Genomic DNA, 17,192 nt, shown 5'->3' with positions numbered 1-17,192 from the left:
AAGTTAGCAGGAACGGAGGGAAAAGGCCTGGGCATGGCTGGGGAAGGGGGTCTTGGCTGCAAGGGCAGGGTCCTGGGAGGAGAGGAGTTTCAACACCTAAGGAGTGGAGGGGTGCTTGGCGCTCAGTGTTGGTCTGTGGAAGTGTACCACCAAGGCCCCCACGTGTCTATTTCAGGCCCTGCATGTGTCCCTGGGAATGGCCTCCCCGACAGGAAGTAGGTTGGAGCTGTGTGGACGGGCTGGGAACAGCTGTTCTGTGCACTCCTGTCTCTTTTCCAACCCTGGTCCCTACTTCTTTCTTCTCTTCTGGCCCTAGTCCTTCACTGAACATTCTCCATACTGCATCCGGAGGCATATTCTTCTAAAATATTCTCCTTTTCCTCCAGGAACTCAGCAGCACCAGGTGCAGAATAAAGTACCCAAACACGGGGATTACATTCCAGACCAGGGGAGTCTCCAGTGGGAGTACAGAGGCAGGAGTCCTGAGTGGAGGCAGCCCGGAGGAAGAGATGGGAGCTGGGTTTTGAGGGTTGCATAGGAGTTTTCCGAGAAGGTGGGAAGTAGCAAAAGGACCTGCACGTGCAAAGACCAGGAGGTGGGACATAGCATCCCATGACCATAGGAAAGAGCATTATCAGGGGCGTGGAGGATAAGCAGGGCCTCGTGGCAGTGGGTCCTGGATGCCAGGCTAAGGGTTTGGACTTGATCCTAGGAGCCATGGAAAGGTCTGAATGCAGAGAGCAAGGTAGTCCCTTCCCACTCATGGTTCATTTCTTACCTTCCCTCCCCCACCCCCAGAGCCAGGGAGATGGGGAGAGCCACAGGCCATTAGAGGCAGCTGGTTCAGCTCAGCTGAGGGAGCACAGAGCAGGGAGCTAACCTGATTACAGGGGACAGGAGGTTTGTCTGCAGGGGTTGGGGTGGGGGTATAAGTGCTCTGACAGTGTAGGGAAGGGAGGCACACTGGGCCACTCTTGGGTCTCCTGAGTGAGGGGCCTATCTGTCCTAGGACAGAGCCCCCTGCCCTGCCCTGCCCCCTAACCCTGACTGCTGGGGTGGCCTCACCAAGCCCAGGGGGATAGGAGACAGCACTGCCAGAGGCCCCACCTCCTCCCAGACCCAAATCCTAGTTCTGTGGCCTTGCACGGTGACCTTGAGGAGCCACTCTCAACTCCAGGCCACACATTCTTGTCTCCCAAACAAAGGCCTGTACTAGAATGGGGGACGGGCAGTGACAAATTCAGCCCACAGTCCCATCCCATACAGTTTCATGGGCACGGACTTATTAAAACCTCTGGGCTCTTAGGGATTTAGGCGAGGCAGGCATTCTCCTTCGCCGCAGTCCCTGCTGCTCCCTCCTGCCTTACCCCGGCCCAGTGCACAGGCTTGTGTGGCATGCCGTGGAGTGCCGATTTGAGACCCTTGCATGATGACCACGTAGGCCCTTCCGGCTGACAACCTGGGCTCCACAGACAGAAAGCCCAGGAACAGGTGAAGGGACAGCAGAAAGGCTGGTAGTCAGAGGAACTTCCTGTCATTGCTGGTGCAGGAGGGAGACGGGAGCGTTCAGGGCCTGGGGCTCCTCTGGCCGCAGAAGGCAGCAGCCCTTCCCCTGCTCTAGTGACTGCCCTTGACTCAGGCTGCCCATCTCTAAACTAGAGTAGTAATACCTGTCTGCCCGAACCTGGGGCCATTAAAAAGCTCAAACAAGCCCGTGACGGTGACCTGCAAGGCAGAGCCCTGTGCGGTGACTTTGAACAGCAGGATTTCCGAAGGACTTCATCAAGGGGAAGCTCACACTCCCCCAGCCCAGCCAGCCCTCCAGCCCCTTTAATAAAAAGCAGCGCCATCAAGGTCTGGAGATGGTGCCTGAGCTGCTGTCTGCCGTCACTCGTCACTCGGGACAGAGCTCTGAACTTGTAAGGAAAGACAGAGATCACACCGCACCCCTTCTCTGCTCCGTAAGCCTCGCTCCTGCCTTCGGCCAAAATCAATAAAAATCTGCACTGTGATTGTTTTACCAGCACAAGGGGCCGGCTCCTTGTGCTGACATTCCACCCCTGGCAGCGCTGGGGGTGTCCTTTCATTGCACAACCTCGACATTCGGGGTGGGGTGGGGTCGTGATGGGGGGGGGGCGGCGTGGGTGTGGGGGAGCGGAGGGGGCTGCACACAGCTGCTCTAAGTGCCTCTCCAAAGACCAGCCCGGGTGCTATCCATCAACTGTTTTTCAGGGCTGTGAGGGATCAATGGTATTTGTGCCGCACACTCACCATTAGGACAGGAAAACTCTGCAGCGGAATTGATTTGTTTAAATATAATAACACAATTTCACAGAAAACCGTGGGGGTGGGGAAAGGACCCAGGCAAATAAGACAGTTCAGAGGACGGTGCGAGGCACGGGCTTCGAAACCCCTTCCAACACGGTGGTCAAACCGTGGCGCCGCCCCAGTCCCCTCCCCGCCTCCCCCGAGTGCCCCGAGGACGCTAGGGTGGGCAGGCATCTCACCTAGTGTCACCCCCGGCTCAGAAGTGCCCCTCGGCAGTTTGCAGATGAGCACAGGGGCCGGCTGCTCCTTGCTGTGTTGTTCTTAGAGGTGACTTTGGCTTGGTGAACATCAGTTCAACCCGGGAAACAACTATTAGGCACCTACTGTGCTCTAGGCACCTGTGAGGGGCCGCGGGGGAAACCGATAATAAATCCTGGCCCCTGCTCTGAAGGCATCCTGTGGACACAGGGTGGATAAGGCAGGTGTGCCGGTGACAGCACGAAGCCAGGGAGGTCTGGGTTTCCTGGGGTCATAGGGGATGTAAGGGAGCAGTGCTGGGACAGGATGAAGGGCAAAGAGGGGGCGGTGAGGGGGCAGAAGCGGAAGGTCCATCCAAATCACCAGGAGGAGCCCATTTGGAGGGCAGGCCCCCCATCTCCTGGATAGGGTAGCTGCCTGCTCTGATGGTAAGGAAGAGAGATGACTTTATTGATCCGTAAGATGTTCCAGGGCCCTGCAAATACTCAACACCTGTCATTACACTGACTCTCACCATCCCGCGAAGGAGGGACTATTACTACCCATATCCCACAATTAGTACCACTCAGGCTCAGAGAGGTTAAGTGACTGCCAAGGTCGCACAGCTAGCAGGTGATAGAGCTGGGGTCGGGTCCCAGAGCCTGCACGCTAACCACTGTGCCTCCTGCCCTCATTGGGGCTTAGCCCCTGTGTGAGCTGGGGAGACAGGTGGCTCCTGCCCTCCGGAAGCCAGGGCACGAGGTGCACTGGATGGCTTAAGGGGGAGTCAGAGGAAAGGCATGGAGTGGGCAATGAGTCGGGCCAGCGTCCTGGTCACAGGCTGTTGCTGCAGGCTTGGCCCTCAGGGTGCTGCTACCTCACAGATGACCTCTTCCAACCTCCCCCAGAGGACAGAGTCCTGGGGACGAAAGTGGTGGGCCAGGCCCTGGAAAGACATGTCTGCAGGGAGAGACACCCGAGCAGGGAGAGAGGGCTGGGAGAGGCCCTTGTCGGAGGGTGGGGAGGGTACAGGCACACGGAAGTCCTCAGCGAAGGCAGCTCCGGGCAGGCTCACTGAACCCAAGGAGGGCCTTAATGTCAGCCTTGGAACTTGGGCTTTATTCCTGGTGACAGTGGGAAGCCAGGGAGGGCAGCAGAGGGCCGGGAAGGGTTGAGTAGTTGAGAGGCAAGAAGATGGTCAGACCCGAATGCCAGCAGAAGGTGGGGATGGTGAGGAGGACGCAGGTCCAGAGATGGGTCAGGGGTCAAAATGACTGTTGGATGTGGGGGTGAGGGAGAGGGAGGTGTCAAGAATGACCCAGGCGTCTCCCCTAGTCCTCTGGGGGCCCGGCTGTTCAGCCGTGCTGAGCCAGTGGCTGCCTGAGTCAATAGGAATTGACCAGACCCCAAGGAGCACTGGGCCCCGCCCCCTAGAAAGCCCTGACGTGGGGGAGGGCAGTGCCGGCCAGCAGGCTGCCACCACCTCGGCTCTGTCCCCCTGCTGACCTTTCTCCTTTGTCAGCAGTGCCCTCCATCAATTCACCGGAAGGAGGGCCAGTGCGATCTCGCCAGGCTGCCTGGGCCAGGGCTGGGGGTGGGGGCTCACTCCGCCTTCCTTCTTTTAAGGAAGAGGTCTCCAGAGCATCTCTAGAAAGCCAGGAGCAGAGGTGCCAAAGCCCTTAGTGCAAATGGGCCGAGTGAAGACTGGTCGGGGTGGGGGTGGGGGCACAGCCACAGTCCTCCTGCTGGCAGATGGGAGAGAGGGAGAGGAGAAAGCTGGATGGGGGTGGGGGTGGGGAACTGCAGCCTAGCTGTGGGGGATGGGCAAGGAGGACAGTCTAGAAGTGGAATCTGTGAGGTGGGGGAAGGGGCCCAGCGGGAGCAGGACCTCCAGAGCCCAGAGTGCACCAGCCAGCCCCAGAACCAAGGAGGGAGTCCAGAGGGGCGGGCAGGGCTTAGGATTCAGATGGGGCTCGCATGGTCAGCTGTCCTGGTGTGCCAGCAATGGAGAGGTGTGTGGGATACGGAACTCCCGGTACTAAAACCGGGGTGGTCCCGGGCCAACCCTAACTGTTGGCCACCCTAGCAGGGCTGAACCTAAGTTCGGGTTTTCAGTTCTACCACTTTCAGATTGTACGTGACCCCTCTGTGCCTCGGTTTCCTCATCTGGAACACGATGCTTATAAGAGCACCTCGTGCACGGCTGTCATGAAGATGAAGTTAAATAATGTACGTAAAGTACTTAGCACCTGACACAGCACCCGAAACTAACCATTCAACAAATGGCAGGTGGCCACGGTTATTACCACCGACTGCTCCTGCTATCTTTCTACCGTGAGGACTGGCTAATGCACCCTGAGTGCTCTCCCCGAGCCACACCCCACTGTATATCTGTGCTAGTTTAATCTCACAGCGCTTACGGGGCAGGGGCCGTTACTACCCCATTTTCACATGCAGAACTCACGGATGAGCTCAGCCACTGGCCTGGGTGCCCACGGCTAGCAAGTACAGAGCCCAGAGGACCACTTCTGTTTCCACGGGGCTGACCCCACAGCCAGGGACCTGTAGGCCAGTGTCAACACAATTCTGGTTACACTGACCCAGGGCAAGAACTAGACAAACACCCGGGCGGGACAGGCCTGGCAGGTCGCTCTGGGGCTGTGTAGGAACAGGCAAGGGACCCCTGCTCCCAGGGAGACTGAGTCCCTGATCCTCAGTCTGGATCAAGACTGTCCCCTCCGGTCCGAACACATCAACCAAATTTATTAGGTTACTAGGGCCTGCTGATGCCATAGTAAGAGGAAGGGAAGAGAAAGGAAAGCCCCCAGAGGTACTCAGGCCTCCCAGTGGCCCTGTGGGCCCAGCTGTCTTCATCCGCCACTCTGCAAATTACCTCATTTCATTCTGACAACAACACAACCAGATCACTGATGATGCCCACTTCACAGATGAGAATACAGAGGCTCAGAAACTTGCGAAGGTTGCACAGCTGGATTTAAACGTGTCCAGCTCCAAAGCCTGGGCTCCTCTTGGCTGCTCATGTAACAGGATGAACAGGCAGCAGGAAGGCAGGCGGCCACGACTTGTATGTCCGTGTTAGGACTTGAGTGGGCACCAGATAACTCTGAGGATGAGGGGCACAGCCTCCCCTCCCCTTAGAGTTCAGGCAACCCTGGAGAAACTCTGGCCGCTCTAGAAAGGGGCCCAAACACGTAGGGGTAGGGTGGCCAGCCTGGCAGGGTACTCCACCCAGGGAAAAAGGGGGTCGGTGCAGGGGCTCGGGGAGGGGCCCATTGCTTCAATACCTGGGGGTCAGGTAGGCCTTGCAGAGACCTCTCAGTCTTTCGGAGCCGAGTGAGCAATGCCATTCCTGCCATGACCCCTAGGAAGTCCTCAGCGCAAGGAACCGTGTGTTCACAAAGCAATTAGCTTCCAGCACCCAGGAAAAAGATCGCTGAGGTGGGCAGGCAGGCGCTGGCTGGGCAGGGGCCCCGGGAAGCTGGGCCTAGTTATTTTTAGCGTCTTGATTCAAGAGGAAGGAGGCCCTCCTCCCCACCAGGTAAATGTCACTACACTGGCAGACCCAGCCAATTAAAGTAGCTGGAGGCAAGGAAGAGAGACAGTCCCCTGTGTGTTTTCGGCTCCTGGGCCCCTGGGCCCCCAGGGTGGGTCTCCCTTCCTCCACATCCTCTAGGCCCTGGCACATCTGCCTTCTGGCATGAACAGGAAACACTGGCTTGTCCCCAAAGGAGCTTGACTAGGGGCCTAGGACCCTGGGTTTGAGCTCTGGCTTGGCGGCATGACCCTGGCCAAGTCTCCTACCTTCTCTTCCAGAACTGCAGTTTCTACAAAATGGGCCCCCACAAAGCCCACCATTTCATTATTTACGAGGGTGAGAGGAGCTGAGGTCATGAAGAGACTTTGCATGAAGGCGGCTTGCCCTTCTTGCTGTGGGTGGTTGCTGTATTCTTGCAGAAGACAGTTCTGGGCTTCCCAAGCGGGAACCCAGGCCAGGCCCGGGCTGACGGGGCTTGAGCTGGCCGCTGTGCAAACTGCTGGGGAGATTTGCTCAGTCTTGGGTATTAGGAGTCGAAGAGCCTGTGGCTACCACCCTGCTCATAGGGAGAGGGTGAGAAAGGCCGCTGTGGGTCAGTGGAGGGACAGCAAACACAACCTGGGCTGAGCGCAGGGCTCCAGGGAGGGCCTGAACTCAGAAGGGCACCAGCACACAGAGCCCGCGACGCATCACAGGCCTGGCACGGGCGTGCAGGGCTCAAATGATCACCTTCTTATGTCCGGCTCTGAGCTGGCCCATGCCCTTGCGGATGGCCACCCCTTCCCCCCTTCTCTGAGAGAAGAAAAGCAGTAGTTGGTGATAGGAAGGACAGGGGAGGCCCACCCTCCAAACTCTCAGCTCCAGAGTCTGCTCTGGGAGCCAGACCCTTAGCCCATAGGAGGGTCTGCCCCAGAGGGCCCGATCTCCCCTCCTCCCAGGCTGGGGGAGACTCCTGGCAAGCCCCTGGAGGCTGAGGTCAGCTCTCCCCAGCCAAAGAGAAGGCCTGGGTCCAGCACCAGTGCCCTTGCCCAGTTGCCCGCCAACTCCCAGGGAGCCCAGGATCCTGGCACCTGCCCACAGCCTCCCCAAAGGCAGGCCCTTCCACTGAGGCACTGCCCTGCTGTGTCTGGAAGTCCAGGGAGATCTGAGGGAAACTGAGGAATGGAAGTATGGCAGGAATCTGCTCAGGGATTTAGTAAGTTAGAAGCAAAGTGCAAGCTTCCTCCTCCTTCTGCCATCTGGCCTCTAGGGGGCATGTCCAACTCACTTCCTCACTGCCCAGTCTGTGCCCTCCATCCAGCCCGCTGATCTGCCCCTCACCCCTACTCTGAGTGCCTGCCTCAGGGCCTTGGCTCAGCTGGTCCCTTTGCTTGGAATGCTTTCAGTTCATAGTCACGTTCATTCTTCAGGGTCCGGCTGGAGCTCCACCTCTTCCAGGAAGCCCTCTTTTTTTTTTTTTTTAATGTTCATTTATTTATTTTGAGAGAGAGAGAAAGTGTGCATGGGGGAAGGGCAGAGAAAGAGAGAGAGAGACAGAGAGAGAGAGGGAATCCCAAGCAGGCCCCATGTTATCAGCACGGAGCCCGATGAGGGGCTCAATCTCAGGAACCATGAGAACAGGACGTAAGCTGAAATCAAGAGTCAGACGCTTAACTGGCTGAGCCACCCAGGAACCCCAGGAAGCCCTCTTTGACCCTAGACTCCCTTGGAGCCCAGATGTTTTTCCTAGATACCTGCAAATCCAGTGTCCTAGACTGTAGGCCTCTGGGCACCCTGCTGTGGCTCGGCAAAAGGCGGACAAGAGACAAGAGTGGTCCCTAGTTCCCTGAATCTATTTTCCTTTCTCACCCCCATGTAGATTGTCGGCTTTCAAATAGGGCCCTGACTCCAGAGCATTCTCTCTGCCCTGGCATCTGGGCCTGCAATCTCCAGCCCTCACTTCTTGGTAAACAGATAAGAAAGGCCCTAATGGTTAGAAGCCTTGGCAGGAGGTCATGATTATAGGAGGTGGAATACAAAAGAGGCTTAACAGAGCCAGCGCCCCATGCAAGTTCTCAGTGCCGGCTCTGGACGAACCTCCACAGACCCCTAGAACTTCCCAGGCCCCAATCTCTGTGCCCTCAGCCCCTCAGGGGTTGGTCCTGCCTTTCCAGAAACACTGCGCCCCATGGCCAGGTCACTACCACCACTGCAGGTCGTGGGCCCTGCCAGGGTCTACACCTGCTATGTTTCCAAAGCAGGGATGGTATGCCTCCAATACAGATGCCACCCTGGCTGCCCCGCCCAGTGTCTGCTCCCTCCCTGCAAGGTCACTGAGGCTGGGGGCCTTGGACACAGGGCATGGTCGCGCTTGTCCTCATCCTAAGTGTGTGGCTTATGGACCAGAGGGAGACCAACTCCAGAGCTCCGACAGAGCCAGGTGAGCAAACATCAGTGGGAGGGAGAAGCGCCCATGGTGAGTAACACCCAAGGAATCCTTCTTGGCGTAATTTGCCAAATCCCAGCCCGTCCTTGGAGAGTCCTGTTGGTGGCCGAGGTCAGGGGTCCCTGTGGCGCATGTGTAGCTCTGTGGACCTACAGGGGTGATCACACCCAACTGCAGAGGCTCACACCGGACTCTGGGAGAGCCAGAGGGAGCCCTAGACCTTCCCTCCCACCCTCAGGAAAGATGCCTCTTGCCTGGCCTGCTGGCCTCTTGCACCTGCCACGGTGATGCTGTACGGCCCTGGGCTGGTCTCAGGCCTCTCTGTCTCTACCACATCACTTAGGGTTCGCCCTGCACAGGGAGGGGTGCAGGTGGTGCCAACAGAGGGTGGCACCTGGGAAGCTTCCTATTCCAGCATTTTCCTCCTGGTAAAGAGCTCCAGCCCCTGGCCCAGGAGAGGCCCAGAGGTGCCTGGGGTGCTGAAGATGGCCTGGAGAAGCTGGGGGTCCAGCTAGCTGGAGTAAACAAGCCCCTAACCTTGTTCCTCCCTGCTGTCACCATCTCTGGGTGGAGCTGGGAGCCCCACTTAGTGGGCCAAAGCCTGCCTTCCCTTCCTGTCCTTCACAGAGGAGCTGCTGCTCGACAGCCCTTTTGGCTCTCCACTCTCTGCAGGATCAAGGTCAAACTCTGGCCCAGCCTTTGAGGCCCTCAGGGGCTGCCTCAGCATCTGCCTCCAGCTGTGGCTGAATGAATTTTCCTCCCCAACTGGACATCCCACTGGGTGAGTCCTGCCAAGTTGTGCGGAGACCCCAGGAAGACCTTAGTCTTCCGCTCCTCTGTGTAAGGATCCAGCCTCCTCCTCCAGGCAGTCCCCTGGCCTGCCTCCTCTAGTGTCAGGGAAGAGCTGCTCCTCCCGTTTCCTACTGCCTTCACCCATCAAGGGCCCCCTCCAAGCGTGCTCTGCACTGGAGACTCTGTGACATCCAAGCCCAAGGCTGTGCTTACCCAGCTTCTCAAACGCAGATTCACTTTTGGATGCCAACGCCTAGCACGGTACGGGAGCCTGGTAAATCTTTAGCACACTCTGGCTGACAGAGTGAACAGATCACTCAGAAACATGCAAGTACCTATCCGAGACAGTTTGATAGAGTGGGGAAAATACAAATAAAATGTCAAATGAGACTGGGCGGAATCCCAGCTCTGTACCAATAGCTCTGTGACCCTGGGTATGCTTCTTAACCTCTCTGTGCTCTGAGTTTCCTTATCTGTACAACAGGATAACCTCAGCTTCACTGGGTTGCTGAGTCCCTTGAGATCATTAGTTTGTGACCCCTGACCTGTCCCAGGCCGCTGGTTTGACTTCCCAATAAATAACTGCTCAGAGAAGGGCAGCAGCTGCTTCAAGGTCACACAGAAGGTGTGTGAGCAGGGCTGAGGCTTGACCAAAGTCCTGCCCAGAGAGCCTGCCAGGGCAGTAGCCCCGCTCTGGTGACCCAGAGAGTGTCCCACCTGCGGCAGGAATGATCAGGGGGCTGTAAACTATTTCCAGCTCCAGGCTGGGGTCAGGGTTGCAGAGGCTGGGGGGGGGGGGGGTGGAGGGGCCTGGGCTGCAGGCAACAAATTCCAGGCAAGGAGAGTGGGGTGTGCATTCTCAGCTGGCGCTGAAGACTGACAGGCATGCCACATGGGGACCCTGGAATGCCAGCTCTGCATGGCCCGGGCCAGGCCCGCTGTGAGCTGGGCTTGGCATTCAAGGTCTCTGCAGCCAGCCCCGAACCCGTCTTGCACCACGTAACCCTGGAAGTCTGCTGACAGCGGATGGGTATGCATGGTGGCAGCATGCTGAAGGGGCTGGCCGGGGAGTGTGGCCGTCACCCCAGGTCCCTGCCCACAGAGGTGTGATCGACAACTGTTTGCGATTACCTCACATGAAACTCAAATCCAGCCCAACCCCCATCCTGCTGTCTCCCTACGTCCTTTCTTAAATGACACCGACCATGTCACCACCCTCCTCCATGTGTCCACAGCACTCGCGTCAGCTCTGTCACCGTCCTCCAGCTGCTCGCCCACCATCAAGCCGTATGCTGTGGAGCGCTAGCCATGTTCTAGGCAGCGTCGCAAGGATTCACATGGCTTAGTTCCCTGGATTCCTCACAACGCAGTGAGGTAAGTCCTATTCTTATCCCTACATTAACACCGAGGAAATGAGCACAGAGAGGTTAAGCCACTAATCTGGCATCACAGAGGAGCGGCAGAGCTAGGCCCAAAGCCGAGGCCCAGGGTTCATACCCTTGATCGTGTCAGTGCCCTCTGCCTTCATCCACCACGGGTGTTCAGAGCACCTTTTACAGAGTGCTGGCCACGTGGGACCAGCTGTCATGCCCCCGGCCAGAAACCCTTTCTCTGTGTCCACCCTTTGTAGGCTGTATGGCCCAGACCAGCCGGGACCCTCTCACCTCTCTGCCTGATGTGGGACTCGCTCGAGCTCCGGAGCCACATCTATCTGGCTCCAGTCTGCCTGGCTGCGGGGATTGGGCCAAGTCACCCGCAGGGAGGAAGAGGGGTGGGGCTTTGTCTACTCTGGCTGGCCAGACCTCCAGCTCCACCAGAGGCTGGAGCTCTTGACCAGGGGGAAAAGCCAGTCTTCCAAAATACCGAAAGAGCCCAGCGACCTCCTTCTGTCGCCACTGTCTGCGCCTCTGCCTGTTGTGGACCTGACCTGGGTCCAGGCACTAGCCTCTGTTCCCCGTTTAGCAAACGGGAACAGGACCTCTACAGGGCTTGCTCAGTGGCCTGCCGGAGTGTGCAAGGGCTTTGCACACGATAGAGAAGTCTACAGTGCACGAGGTCACGGTGACTCCTGGAGGGATCCCAGGGCAAAGGTTGGGAGATAGAGGCCGGGCTCAGAGAAGGCTCCGTGGCGTCTGACCTACAGGAGTGAGTTTGCCAAGCAGAGACGGGTGTGCAAAAGACGACCAGGCAGAAGATTCGCAAATAAAACACAGAGCAGCCGTCCCACCGCCCCCTGCCGTGGTGGGTTTGGCAAAGCACAGAAGAACTAGGCTGCCAGAGGTCAGAGAATCCTTGAACAGCACTGCCTGTCAGAGGGGCTGTAATCCCACCCTAACCGAAGCCACCGTCATGGGCTGCGGGGACGACGTGGATGCCGGCACTGCTCTGAAGAGCTCGACATCTCTCCCCTTGGCAGACGAGCCTCCCACAGGTGACAGGGGACACGCCCGAGGTCTCTACTGGTGGAGCCAGCATCCAAACTCAGTTCCTGGCACTTAATCCCATGACCACTACCCCTATTACGGGCAGGGCTGGCCTCACGGGCAACTGCACGAAGCCCCACACTTAGAAGGACTCACTCTTGGTTTCATGTGCTGCCGCCATCGTCTTGAAATCCGTAATCATTTGTGAACAATGAGCCCCTCGTTTTTGTTTCGCACTAGGCAAATCATGCAGCCGGTCCCGATTCTAGTAAATTCTGACGGACGCTTACTGGGGGAGGAGGGAAGGGCCAGTGAATGAACTTTCACTTCTCTGGGACATTGCAAGAGCCAGGCTCTACGCTTGGTCCGCCCTGTCCCTCCACGGCAACCCGGCAAATCTTTCCCCACCTTCTGGCTGTCTCCTGGAGGTCCTTCCCAGATTTCCTCCCCACACGGGGCTAACCTCCCGCACCAGGCAGAACCCGCAACTCCCTGTGCCCTGGGAGCTTTGACAGATGAGAAGCTACCGATCCCTGAATAGCTACTTCTCCTTGGAACACATCCCTCCTTGTGTGTGCACGTGAAGGCATCCCTGAGCGTGTGTGGGCATGTGTGTGCTGTGAGAGCTTGTGCCTTTCTGCTGGGGAGTCCATGCGGTTTGTGAACGTGTGTCTGCGAGCACGTATGTGCATGCAAGTCTATCTGTGTGCGTGCGTGTATGTTTGGAGCACGCGTGAGTCATGTCTGTGTACACATGCATGCGAGGGAGTGCTCCTCCTACCTTGCTGCGTGCATCTGTGCGTGTGACCATTCATGTACGGGTGTGCATGCACAGCTGTATCCCCTGAGCATGCATGGACAGGTTTGTAAGCATGTGTGCACCTGTGTGCACGAGTGTGTGTGCACTTGCATTCATGGTTATGGGTATGACTGTGGGTGGGGAGAATCTTCTGGGACTTCTGTGTGTATCAATATTTCTGCATGGGAACATGAAGCCCACGTGTAACTATAATGCCACTCAAATCCTCCTCCTCCTCGTGAAAATCTTGGCTCTCTTAGAGATACCTGGCCCACCACCTCCAAGAAGCCTTCCTGGATGCCAGACTCCCCATGCTCACTCTATCGTTAACCCCCATCCCACATCCTGGGAGCTTTCCCACCCTCATGCCCCACCCCCCGACCCTGGCCAACTGCAATCCTGACAACTTCCCTGCCTTGGGGTCTTATATTTTCACTCCTTGTCTGTGCCCTGACCTCTTGCTGTGGCTTGGGAGAGTCCCACTAGTCCCCCTGCTTCCAGCAGGGTCTTTCCAATGGCCTCTCCAACGCAGCCACCTTCATTAGGTACCTACCTGACTCAGAACCCTCCGTGGCTCCCCACTGCCCTGGGGATCTAGTTCTCCAGCCTGGCATTTGTGGCCCTTTATAATCTTCCCATCCCCTTGCCAACCTCATCCCCCATCCTGCCAGGCTCTCCTACCTATCCCCTGTCCCTGTCTCCCCACAACGCTCCTCACTGTTGAGTTACCTCCCCCAGAACGCCCCCCTCTGACCTCTGAACATTGTCCACTCCACCGGTACGGGGCTCGCACGACATCTGCAGTGATCTCCCTGCGAGCCCCTTTCCCCTGTATCCTGGGGCCTGACATCACGCCTGGCATATATTAAGTGCTTAATACAAGCTAGGGAAACTGAATTAGGGAAGCCAAGAGAGGGAGAACCCTACGCAGCCAACATGCCCCTCCTCTAGAAGGGGCCATAGGTGCCACTTTGGTGACCCCAGAGGCCAGGCCTGGTCCATGTCACATCACATCCACAAATGAGTCACGACCCCAGACATCTGTAGCCACACTTACCTTGTAAAAGTCCCCTCCCTTTGCCTTGAGTTGGGTTAGGACTTAGCACTTCTGAAGACCCCAGGATTGCTTCAGTTCCTGCCCCCCAAGAAGAGGCAAGCAGAGGTGGGCAAGGCCAGGGACAGAATGGTCCAAGGATTAGGGGCCATATAGAGCCAAAGGTGAACCCCACGGGAGGCTCAGCCAGACATGGGACCTTAGGCAAGTTACTTCCCGACCCACAAGCCTCAGTTTTCTTGTCTATATAATGGAGAGGATACCAGGCACCCGCCTCACAGGTTGGTGTGCAGATGAAAGGAATTAAGAGCTACACGGCACTTAGCATGGTGCCTGGCACACAGTGAAATGCTCAGCATGTCAGCAGACCCAGCATTATTATTCTCACTATAGATGAGAGGGCCGAGGCCGCCAGCAGCGGAAGCACGGGCCTGCTTAAGGCTACGTGGGACTTGACGAAAGAATACATCCAAATCTCAAAGTCCCAGCCCAGGGCGCAACCCCCCTCCGCTGTCTGGCTCCGTCTGAGAGGAGGAGGCCAGGGAAGAAGCGAAAACTAGGAGGTGAGCTCCATCCCCTCGTGCCTCAGTGGTGACAGCCCAGCCGCCCGCTCCCCAGGACCCACGCCGGCTGGTGTGAGCCGCAGCAGGGGCCAGCCCGGCCCGCTCACCTGCGAAGGCTTCTGCGGATGGCCAGGACTCGAGGCTGCTGAGAGCGTCAGGGGAAGGAGGCCGAGGAGGGAAGACGGCTGTGGCTCCCGCGGTCCGACGTGGCCGGGCACAGCGCTGCCAGTCCTGCGGGACAGACCAGGGGGGCACAGTGAGCTTCAAGCTAACCTTCCCGGCAGCTCCCACCCGCTTCACTGACCGGCAGGCTCTGCCCGCCTGGGCTCCTCCGGCTGACCTGGCGCACCGAAGCGGAGCCGTTCCAGAAGCTGGGTGCTGCCCGCCCCCTCCCCGGCAAGGGCCTGTCTCCCGGACTTCGTGCTAGAGGCCTGGCCCCAGCCCCGGCGTGAGGGGCTGCCCCTCTGCGGCCCCACGCCACAGCACCCCGGCACACACAAACCACTGTGCTGCAGCCGGCCGGGACCCCGGGACCCCGGGACCCCGGCCTTGGGATAAATTCGGTGCTCCGCTCAGAGCCCTTTCTTCCACTCCTCTCTCTGTCTTCCAAAGCCCTGCTGGCCTTGGAGACTCTGCTCAAGTGAAGTGAGCCCTTTCCTTACAAATTCTGTGTAATTTTCTGAGTCCTCTCCACAGAGCCCTCCCTGACCTGCCCCTTCTTTCTTTGTTCATCACCCAGGGGCTTGGGGTCTGGCTGACCGGGTCTTCTCCGGCTTTCTGGAGGCCCGTTTCCTCCCTGGGCAGAGCTCCCGGACATCAGGAATGAGATCTAGTTTATCCTCTGAGGCTCGCAAGGCCAGCGACCGCTGGAGGGATGGACGGACAGACGAGTGAGTGACGGACGGACAGTGCGGTGAAGGTGTTTGGTGAACAAGAGGAACAAAACTGGCCAACCGACATGTGTCTTGAAATCAGGAAGCCCGCTGAGCTCTCCAAGGGCCTCCTGATGCCCTCCCCCCTGTTAGATTCTAGAATACAAGGCTCAGGTTGGTAAGGCTCAGGCAAGAGACTTGGTGACGGTGATACCCTTCTCTGCTGATTCACGAATGTGGAAACCGAGGCCCTGATGGGGAAAGGGTTTCCTCCCAGGGTCCCACAGCAAGAGAGAGCCAAAGCCAGAAGCAGACCCCAGTCTCTCTGGGGACTGCCTTGCCCACTGCCCAGAGCTGTCACGGATGGAGACCGCCATGGCAATCCCCTCCAGCTGCAGGCACCCAGCTTCCCTGAGTGTTGGGGGACCAGGCAGGCCATCTGATCGGATGGCCCTACGTCCCCCAGCCTGGAGGCCTATGGCTCAAGGTGGGCCCGGAGGGGACATTATAGAAAGCCTCAGGCTCAGTGATCTTCAGCCAGGGGGAGACTTTTCCAAAAGCCCCACTGAGAGCTCACTCCCCTCCACAAAGCCTTTGCAGGCTTCCCAAACACTCCTGATGGAACATGCACTGGTGACCAGCTTGGAAAATAGTTTGGAGGTATCTCCCACCCTGTGGCTTATCAGCAACCCAGCAACTCCATTTCTTCATCTTTTTTTTCTTTAAGTTTATTTATTTATTTTGAGAGAGACAGACACAGGGCGAGTACGGGAGGGGCAGAGAGGGAGGAAGACAGAAAATCCCACGCAGGCTCTGCACTGTCAGCGCGGAGCCCGGCGTGGGGCTCAAACCCACGAAACCGTGAGCCGAAACCCATGACATGAGCCGAAACTGAGAGTCGGACACTTAACCCACCGAGCCGCCCAGGCACCCCTCCATTTCTACATACGCGTGTGCATGTGGGCACCCGAAGACATGTACCAGAATGTTCGGAGCAGTGCGATTCATCATGGCCAAAAAAGCCCCAAAGCTTTCCAAACGGCCATCAACCACAGAAGAGATAAACTGGCGCATCCATACAATGGAAAGGACACCACACAGCAATGAGAACAAATGATCTGCAACCGTGTCCGATAATACAGAGAAATCTTACAAACGTAACAACCAAAAGAAGCCAGACGCACTAGAGAACACCCTTCAGGGGTGCATTTATAGAAAGGTCAAGAGCAGGCAAATCTACTCTGTGCTTGTGGTGGACTAAATATGGCAGCACATTCTTTTACAGAGCAACTCCTAGCAAGAGGGGAGAGTCTATTCTCTACCCCCTGAATGTGGACTGGCCTTGAGACTGGTTTTGGCCAATAGGATTCAGTGAAAGGAACATTTTAGGACTTACGGAGGCCAGGCTTTAAGGGGCGCGCAGTTTATGGCCTTGGCCCTGTCGGAGGCCGGTCTCCCGTACGGAGGCCGCCCAGCCAGCAGCCAGCGCCTACGGCCAGATGTGACTGAGCTCATCACCAACCTTCCGTTCCAGTCCAGCCGGCCCTTCAGGTGACTGGAGTCACGCGAGCCCAAGGGGCTCCTCAGAGGGACTGCCCAGGCAAACCACAGAATTATGAGACATAATCGATGGTGGTCGTTTATTTTAAGCCACTATGTTTTGGGGTGGTTTGTTGGGCAGCAATAGGGAACAGATAGCATGCTGTTGGAAATCAGGAGTCATTACCCTGGAGGGGAAGCAGTGAGTGGGAGGAGGCACACAGGGGATTTTAGGGGGTCTGGAATGTTCTGTTTTTTGATTTGTGTGGTGGTTGCATGACCGTGTTCGTTTCGTGACGGTTGGTCAAGTTACACCTAGGATGTGCACACTCTTCTGCATGGATGAAGCTGAAAACACACAAACCTTGTGGGGTCCTCCACCTGGGCAGACCAGATCCAGCCCAGCCCTGGTCCTCCCACCTCACCAGCCCAGCCCCTGCCCTTCTCATCTGATGTTCCCCCCCACACACTCACCGCGCCACCTCATACCTCTGCACCCGGGATGCCTTTCCTCCTCCCTCCACGATTCAAGCCTGAGGGCAGGTGGCACCTTCTCCTGGAAGCCTTCCCTGACTGCCCCAGGCTTTGCCCAGCTATCCAGATTCACACAGCTCTCTTTCTGGGCTGAGTCTTCCTGAGCACGGAGAAGTCTTTGGCTCTGTCT

The 17,192-nt window shown here is 57.5% G+C and overlaps 1 protein-coding gene across 9 annotated transcripts in view; it reads right to left on the bottom strand.

Moving 5' to 3' along the window:
- Positions 1-17,192, bottom strand: part of ZMIZ1 (zinc finger MIZ-type containing 1) — a 230,427-nt gene that overhangs the window by 169,280 nt on the left and 43,955 nt on the right. For all 9 annotated transcript variants that reach the window (XM_043596687.1, XM_043596695.1, XM_043596690.1 and 6 more), the window contains exon 2: positions 14,225-14,348. The gene's annotated coding sequence lies outside the window, so the exon portion shown is untranslated. The remainder of the gene's footprint in view (positions 1-14,224; positions 14,349-17,192) is intronic.

The sequence above is a fragment of the Prionailurus bengalensis genome, chromosome D2 (assembly GCF_016509475.1).
Source record: "Prionailurus bengalensis isolate Pbe53 chromosome D2, Fcat_Pben_1.1_paternal_pri, whole genome shotgun sequence".
Classification (NCBI taxonomy): domain Eukaryota; kingdom Metazoa; phylum Chordata; class Mammalia; order Carnivora; family Felidae; genus Prionailurus; species Prionailurus bengalensis.
The sequence above is the reverse complement of the archived record's forward strand: the minus strand, read 5'-3'. Positions and strand labels throughout refer to the sequence as shown.